The sequence below is a fragment of the Enoplosus armatus genome, chromosome 13 (genome assembly GCF_043641665.1).
Source record: "Enoplosus armatus isolate fEnoArm2 chromosome 13, fEnoArm2.hap1, whole genome shotgun sequence".
In the NCBI taxonomy this organism is placed as follows: Eukaryota; Metazoa; Chordata; class Actinopteri; order Centrarchiformes; family Enoplosidae; genus Enoplosus; species Enoplosus armatus.
In genome coordinates this window covers 1,519,006-1,525,005 of record NC_092192.1, presented here as the reverse complement: position 1 = coordinate 1,525,005, position 6,000 = coordinate 1,519,006, and positions in this window count along the sequence as shown.

Below are 6,000 nucleotides of genomic sequence, written 5' to 3'. Positions count from 1 at the left end.
GTGGAGGTAAACCATTGCAATTTACAGTTAATTCATTCCTAGATGTAACAACAAATAATTTGTCATGTACTTCCTGTGCTGTGACGATATTATATTAAATGTATTGTTGAAACAGCCGGACAGACGCATCTCATGGCATTGAATTTGTGTATTTTTGCAGGTATATACAGTGGTTTTATTAGTATGAGTAATATACTGTAAGTGCATTAGAAGTAAAGCATGCATTACAAATTGAATGTGTCCTTTAAATAACCCTAAACTTGCAAAAAAATAAAAAACCTTGATGGGCGGTGGATCCTTGGTGTGCAGCACATAAATCTTGCACGAGTTTTGCACATGAATTTTTCATGTACGGTATCACTCCCACCTTACTATACACATTCATATACTGTGCTTTACTGGGTCTCCTGATGAAGCACGCAGACATAATGATCTTGCCTGATATCAGACAGAATTGTCAACTCGTTGCACTCCATCTCCATCTTCAGTCTGACATTGCCTCCAGTCTAAACGATCGCTAGAGACCAACATATCGGCCTGAAGCACGACAATGATGTTAGTCCGCGGTGCTCATTGTCATGATGCCAGACCAGAATCACTCAACTCGGTGTTGGACCCTGCCAAAATAATGATCACCATTTGCTGGACACTTTTCCTCCGGAGGGCCTGAGGAATGGCGGTCAGTCTCTCTGTCTACCACTTTTGTTTTTTATGGTATTCATTTATGGTTCCATCTTGCACCAGCATTAATTAATGACCAAATACACATATGATCCTTATCTGTTATTAGCATGCTAAACGCTAAACTAGGATGGTGACCATAGCACCTACTAAACATCATGCAATCACTTATAATTCATGCAGTTTATCACCACTCCAGCATCTTATAATCACTCCTCATGATACTGATCTTCCTATAAGTTACCAGTCTGTTTGGTATGTTTTCTGTGGGTCTGTGCACACTTAAAGTCACCCCCTAACTGTCAGAGTACATTTTATCGTTGTATACCTTGTAAATCAGTAAGAACATATCCTTCCCTCCAGTGAGTTCCTATATTCGCTTCATTTTGAGTGAGTGGCTGACATGTTGGAGCTCCCTCTGACAGGCATTTGAGGACCACGATACTTCATGGTCCTCGTGGATTCCCCTGGATTAGTGCTAGGAAAGATCATACTAATAGTCAAAGCTGGTGGACATAGGATGCACTGATGAGAATCAAACTGTCTCTAACCACAATGTCTCTGTGCCAATCACATTTCCTGACCAGTGTAATAGCTGGCCTTTCACCATGCCCACTACTTCTGAAGTCTGTCTGGAAGCAGCTCAGTGATGTTTACTGAACCACAGGGAGCTCAGGTTGGCTGTATATAACTTTCTTTTGTTATCAATACCGCTGTTAATCAAAAGTTATGGGTATGGACTGTAGAATTCAGCTGCAGGCTTGACATTGGCCCCTGGTGTTTTCTGATCTTATTGATTTTTTTTATTGACTCTTCGCGGCCTGGCTCCATGCTCATTTTCTCACATTTTGGTCCTATATGAACCTGTACAGAGTTTGAGATTCTCAGGCAGAGTTTTTTGCTTAATGTAGAGTTGTCTTTTTATTTATTTTACTGGACTTTGGTTCACCTTACTTTACCCGTAGGTTTTACTTAGGATTTGCTTCATTATAATTGTTGGTTAGCCATGCTAGCGGAGTGACTCTAGGGATGGCAATGTTGGTGTTGTTAAATGGATGATTATTACAGTTTGTACAGACATTGCTGGTCTCCAGCGGATGATACCTCCTCATATTATCCTTGTGAACCTTGAACCCACCTGAAACCGGCTGGGAGAAGAAAGCAGATGAATGAAAGATAGGTATTTTTAAAACGAAATACCACTCAACCACAATATAATCCATATCTGCTATGTTTTGGAGCCTGAAGCCCCTCTGTGATTACTTCTGCTTCCCTCAGGGCGGACAGTAAAACGTGACATATAAGGAAGGGAATCAATCGCCGAAGGCTTCCTCTTAGGTCGTATGTCTCTCTGATAAGGAAGAAGAGTATTCCTAGGAAGTAAATTTGAAAAGGCCAAGGACACGGGAGGCAACACATTCTCAAAAAAATGTACAAATAAGCATGAACTATGTGATGCAGATTTAATGTTGTTTTGTTTAGCATTATACTCTTCCACTGTGCAAAGGTTATGAGACAAGGGCACAAATCTGATGGTTAGATTCCAACGAAGAAATCAAAATAAACATTTTGGGTTTTTTTTAATGAAGAGTCTGGTTCAGGTAAAGATTTAAGTCCCTGAACAGGACTTACTTAGGTGATAAGTGTGCCTGTAGACTTATGACTTAGTTAGACTTATAAATGAAATGAATAAGTAGAAATGTAAAATAAATGGCACCTTCGTTTGGTCAGTATTTCCTTTGTATAAAAGAAAAGAAAATTAGGTTCAACCTGAAAAATTTATTTGTCCTTTAAACATAAGGAGTCCTTACTGTGTCCTCAGACAAGTAGAACCGAAACAGTCTTCAATGGAAACAACAAAAAATGTCTCTTGTAGTAGGAATCCACAGGGGTCCTTTAATTGTCTTTAATTGGGAGATGAAATCCTGAACGTTGTCCAGGAGATTGTGTGGCAGCAGACGTCAGCTCCTCCCCAATAGTCATAAGGCACAAGTGATCACTCTTCATCCAAAGTCCACCACAGAGCCAGCGGGTCACCTACTGCTGTTCATACTGTGCCGTTACACGTGATGCAAACACTGAGGAAAAAGTGTACAAACTAAAGTGATTTGAGATTTCCACCTCTAATTTGATCCAACATAAACTTTAAACGTTCTATTATATATTCATTTGTGTAATCCATAGTTCAGACTTTAACCGTAATGCAATTTGGGGGGTCCAGGCTCCTCGAAGACTTCTTAAATAAACTTTCTCTCTTTCCTCTTCATCAATAACCGATTAAGAAACGGTGAGACATACAAACCACCGGAGACTGATTGCTTTGCCTTGTGTTGCAGCAGGAACATTACAGAAAATAATGCAAAACAGCTCCTGTGTGTATTGGTATTCTCACACAGGCAGCTTAATCAGTTTGAACTATGGAGTCAATGCACAACTTCGGACCCTTACATAATAAATCAGGGGACAAGTGCAATATTATCGCTAGGATTTAAGAGGAGGGAGGAAGAGAAGATTTATCATAAAGTGTGATTCTGAACCACTGTGTGACGCATAATTTCCTGCTCACATTTCCATTTCCCGAGGTGTTAAATAATGCACTAAAAGTATATGGAGAAATGAAACCATATACTGTATATACTGTATGTGTGTGCGTGTACCTCTGCGCCCGGCAGCTCCATAGAGTTTATTGTGTGTGTTCATGTGTGTGTGTCTGAGGGAAAAAACAGTGATCACCTTTTGTATGAAGGATTGATGGTTAAAGGTTGTCAGTGAAATATTATGAAAGTATTTTAGTAGTTAGCATCCTGCTTACAAATCTTATTATGTCTTTTGTCATGTTTGGAGATCTGATGGAACATAGAGTATCGTCACGTTCATCCTTCCTGAACATTATCCAGGTTTCTAATCGTTCTGATCTGATGAATCGACCAGCTCTTTAGTCCTGCAAGGATTCTGGAGGGGTCATGGGAGTCTGCGTATACTTTGTTTACTTGGAGACCATGACACTCAGACTGTCCCTTGAAGCCAATTCTGTGATTTTCATGGACCGAATCTGTCAAATCCCTGTGGTTTGAATCTTAAGAACATTAAGGACAGCGTCTCTGCTTATGCAGATGATGTAGTTCTGTTGGCCTGATTAAAGTGTGACCTCCAGCGAACACGGGGGAAGTGTGATGGAAGTGTATTGGGATGACACGTCAAGTCTGTGGCCATGGAAAACAGTGAACTGCCACCTTTGGGGTTAGAAATCAGTTACTGCCCCAATTAAGGGGGAGGTCAGGGAGGAGTATATAGAAGTAATTATAGAAGCAAGTTGTGATCTTATTCATAAGTGAGGGCAAGATGGATGCAGGTACCTCAGCCAACAGTTTGTGTCAATGGTGCAGCAACAAGGACACAATCCCTCACTGGCTTCCCATCTACGACCATGATCAGTTGTGTTTGTTAGAACATATGACCGAGCCGGAGATCATGTGAAATCAGGCCATCTAACAATTGAAAAGGTCATGAGGTGAAAAGATAATCCATTGTTTGGAATAACGCAACCTTTGTCAAAACAGAGGCAGCCTGTCAGCTGGCTCTGAGTTTAAAGACAGCCCCATGAGTCTTTTGCTATTCACCAGTGACAGTGAGCTCTTCATATCCTCAAACATGGTAAACAAGAGCAGTTCTCAGGAGGAACATTATTCTCATCCTGAGCCCACAGTAGATGGGAAGAAACTGGGAAAAAAAATGATTGAAGTTCAAAGTTTGAAGAAAATCACTCATTTGACGGTTTGCACATAAAACCTCAATATGATTAACAGTTAAAAGCACTGAAACGTGTGTCTCAAATACATGTTACAAAAACATTGCCTGTTTGGATAAATAACAAACACTCACCATCATCATCCTCCTGATGAAATTTTGAAAAAAAATCAATTAGCTTCAAATTACAATGGATCCATTTTGGAATCCTAAGATTGTCTTTCTAAGGTGGTGGATGCATTTCCAGATTTCCACTGAAGCTGCTCATTTATTCCTCCAACAAAATATTCCACTGCCCTTGTGAACTCCATCACATCCTCCCAATCTCCCAGTGCTCGGCGGGGAGGGCATGAAGCTGCTTTTCTGCAATGCAGACACAAAAAAGAAGAAGAAGATTATATTCTGAAATGGATGATTGAGAAGGGTTTTTGTTACGTTTATTTTAAACCTCTCCTGTCCTACTACCAGTGAATACTGTGTTTACACATTAATAAAACTGTAGTAGTATACAGCTGTATACTACTGTCATGCTCTTCACAATGGCTCCACAAAGTAGACTGACCGAGTCACATTATTGATGCATTTGCACTGATCCTACTCAGTGGATATAAGTCACTATGTAATACACTATTGTCTTTCTGCTGTAAACTGCATTTATTTGGAATTCAAAGGAATTTGGTTTTCCTCCTCCAGTTGTGTCGCCACGAAGCCCACAAGAGCACAAATTCTCGTACCTGTATCTTGTGGGCATATTTCATTCAGCTATAAAATATGCCCGAAAGATTGTCTAAAGCCTTTCCTTCACGCTTATTGCTTCTGCAAGTTTGGTTGGAGGAGAGCACTCACACTGCATGCACACATCAAATTTAAGAGCTGTTCTGTCGAGATCAATCCTGTTCAGATAATCAAATCCCTGTTGTTTGCTCATTTTTGAAATATAATTTCTTACTAACAGAAAAAAAGTCTATGAATAATGCAAAAGCTTAAAAGTGAGATAAGGCGGCGTGTTGAGAGGAGGAAGAGGAAGGGAAAGACTCGTAGGAGGGTAAGATATATATTGCCCTCCAGAAATGATACGCCCTTGGTGAAGATGAGCCAAAAAGCTGTAAAAGTAATGAGCTAATCTTTACCAAGGCCACCAATAACTCTGGAGGGCACAGTAAAACCACAGTAACACGCTGAATTGAAGCTGTGCTGTCATGGATATTATTCATTTGTTCAGTAGGAATCGTTTTCAGCCCTGGCAGGCATGCAAGAGTGAGAGAGGAAGGGTGAGGAAATGTATGTGTGTGAGTAGAAGAGTGAAAAGAGAGAGAACGTGTGTGTTTCCATTATTAACATTGTTACCGACACCGCTGTAGCTTGCTTTGGTAACACGTCAAATGTCAGGCCAGTAAAAGCCGCTGAACTGAACTCCATTGATGAACAGAATAAGAGAGGGGAGAGCGGTGGCTGAAGCATAAAGGGGATGTTTTGCTGAGGGCAGCTCGAGCTGTTCTCTGAGCTTTGAGATGGTGCAGAGCCTCAAGCGGCGATCACACTGCAAGCGAGGGCAGAGTGCGCAGTGTTTCA